We start from the raw sequence: 3,134 nt of genomic DNA, 5'->3' as shown, positions 1-3,134 counted from the left end.
GCCAGGGTCCTGTGCCTGGATAACTGCGGGCGGCAGCTCCCGGTGGGAGTCCTGGTGCAGCTGGGGCCGGAGGCTGGGCCGCTCTGGCGTCATGCCTCGGTACCCAGAGTGCTTAGTCACCTTTCTGGGGTTTTATTTTTATGCTGCGCTCACAAGCTCTTTGCATCTTCTCCCTTGGGCTCTGGGCGAGGGAAGGCAGCAGCCAGGGGTTCTGCTGCCGCTCCCAGGGTCCTGCCATGCAGGACCTGCCTTTTTTTTGCCATGGGAAGGAAATACATCCATCCGATGTATCCCAAACCACGCTCGCTTGGGGGCTGCTCCTGTTTTCTTATGGCTGTCCTGGAACGGAGTGGCTTTGCGAGGGGTTGAGCAGCCCAAGGGATGCCTGCGGGAGCCGGGGGGTCCCCCCTCCTGCCCCTTCCCTCGCTCAGCTTTCGGCCTCGGGGACATCCCATGGCAGCACTTCCCCCTCCAGCCCCACGCAGAAACCGTTTCCTTTCCTCGTCGTTATTTTTATTGCTTTTAATCTCAGTTGGTCGGCACCCTCAGGGCTCCCTGCCGTGGCCGTGGGGGAGAGCACGATTTCTCCACCCCATCCCACGGACCACGATGCCGGCTCAGCTGCCCTGTGCATCACCCCGGGGCTTTGCCACCGGCACTGGGGATGGAGGTCCCCATTGCGGTGGCCTCATGGCTGCTGGAGCGCGGTGCCTGTTCAAAACCGGGCCTGCCCCATCACCGCGTTCCCCACCGAGTTCCCTTTTTCGGCTGGGGCACGCAGTTTTTCGGCAACAGTGACCTCTGTCGGCACCGCCACCGGGGCCCGGTGCCACCGGCTTGGCCCCCCTCCCCCCCCCGCGGCATCCCCCCCCCCCGCCGCATCTCTCCCACTTCCCATCTTTGGCAGAAACGGGGCAATGACTTGGTTAGCGAGGGCAAATCCTGCCCTCCGAGCATCATCTGCCGTGTAATCGCATGGCAAAGCCCTTGCAGCTACTGCCGGTGTTTCGGTAAGCACGCGTGCTGGGATGCAGCTGCCAGCTCTGCTCAGAACCGGAGAAAAGTTACCGAAAGGTCTCCCGAGGACAGCCCAAAAACTGAAAACCCGGTGGGGATTTAATTTAAGAGCCGCACGGCCAACCTCCGTGACTCATGTAAATAGAGATGTTACAACCGGTGACTAATCCCGGTAGCACTTTCTGTGAATGTTTCGTCTCCATTCACGTTTCAAATTAGTATTTTTCACAATTTGAAAAAATAATAATAAAAAATACGGGCGATTTTACAGGAAAGAGGGGAAGGAAGTGTTTTGGCTGCAAAGCGGTGCCGGCAAGCGGGTTGGTTTTGGCTGAGCGGAGGGTGCTGAGCTGGTGTGACCGGTCACCGCTGCTTTACCCTCTGCTCCTCCGTCCCTGAGATGGCGATTGCTGCCCGTGCCCCTACCTCCTCGGGCAAAGCGGTTTTGCCTCCTGGAAGATGCTTCCAGCACCCCATATGGCAGCCTGATGTGTGCCGTGCCGTGCCGCGCCGGTGGGCCGAGCGCGGCTCAGCAGTTTGGGGCCGGCTGCAGGTGGCGGTGAGTTTTGGAGGGCTGTGGGGCCGCGGCGACGGCCGGGGGAGTGACTCAGAGGTGCTTTGGGGCTCTGTGGTTTTGCTTTCATGGTTTTGCTGTGACTTAGCAACTTGTTTTTTTGCTCCGCGGGAAGGCAGGTGCCAACATGCCCAGCAAATCGACCGTCCCGTGGGATCCTGGCTATCCCGCGGGATCTCGGCTGGCTGCCGGCACGGTTTGGGGTCGTTGCTTTTGCCTGTATTGATTTCTGCAGCTGAACCCCACGGGCGATGCAGGCGATGGCATCTTGTGGTGTGTGGTCCCTTGGGACCCGCATCTCCCCGGGGTGTTGCACCAGCAGCGTGGACCGAGCATCCCCAAGGCACCGCTGGACGCTCGGTCCCACGGGGAAAATGCAACTCCAAAGGATTTCTTTGCAGGGTTTTGTGCTCCAAAAACACACCCCAAAATAAAAGATAAACCCAAACCTCTTGCTGCTACTTCCTCAAAGGCATCCTCACCCCACGCTCCCCCGGCATCCTGCTCCCCGGCAACAGGGTTTGGCAGAAAAATGAAGCCATGGCAGCAGCATTTCCAGGTTTGGGCGGTTTTTTGGGGGTTTGTTTTTTGTTTTTTAAAATTTTCTTTAGCTATTTTTTTTCTGCCTCGACCCACAGCGCCGCGAGGGCTGAAGCTCTGTGAATCCCGTGGTTTCCCCGAGCAGCTGGCGCTGGCTGATGCTCCCCCCGCTCCCCGCGCTGCCCTGGGCCCAGCTGGAACGGTTTCCACCCCTTCAGGGCTGCTTCTTTTCTTTTTAGAAGGAAAATTGGATTTTTGACAATGACAAAAATTTACCAAAATAACCTCCATAATCCCCTTTCTGTAGAAAACTCTGGCTTTCCCTAAAGCTCGCAGCCGCATGCTGGAGAGGTCCGGGGTTTTCTGGCAAACTGGGTTTTGAAGCTGGGCCAGCAAACTGGCTTTTTCCAGGGAGATGCTAACGACTGCCAGCACATTTTCCTTTTTTCTTGCAATATCGGGGGGGGGCAGAGAAAGGAGGTGGAAGGAGAGTGGGACGAGTGTTTTCCCACCATGTGCGCATGTGCCAGCCCTCCTCCTCCTCCTCTTCCTCCGTCCCGTGGGATGCTCGTGGGGGGCTTTCTTCATACGTCCCTCCTACCAGCTCTCGCTCTGCTGGGGCGAGCTCCAGCGATGTCCCTGGGGAGCACTGAATAAAGAGAAGCACCCATCCCTTGATTTTTTGGGGACAATATCCAAGCATTGGGGACAATGGAGCAGCAAGCGACTGACACTGCTGCCAGGTAGCCGGCGTCAGGCTCCGATACCTCCAGACCTCCACAGCTCCTGGGTTCATTTAGGGGCTTGTGATCCCTTGAGTCTCGGCCAACTTGGCCACGAAACAGCGCATCACTTCCAGCACTGGGCTCCTGCGGCCGCATACTGAAATAATTAGGGAGGAGGGATCGTGTGCCAGTCCCTCGCCCCGCTTCCATCCCTGCTTGCGCAGCATCTGCCGACTGCCCCAGCCTTTTGGGGGCAGGGAAACACAAAAGTTCCCAGT

Source organism: Cariama cristata, unplaced genomic scaffold (assembly GCF_000690535.1).
Source record: "Cariama cristata isolate BGI_N322 unplaced genomic scaffold, ASM69053v1 scaffold23707, whole genome shotgun sequence".
In the NCBI taxonomy this organism is placed as follows: domain Eukaryota; kingdom Metazoa; phylum Chordata; class Aves; order Cariamiformes; family Cariamidae; genus Cariama; species Cariama cristata.
Note: the sequence above shows the minus strand (reverse complement) of the source record.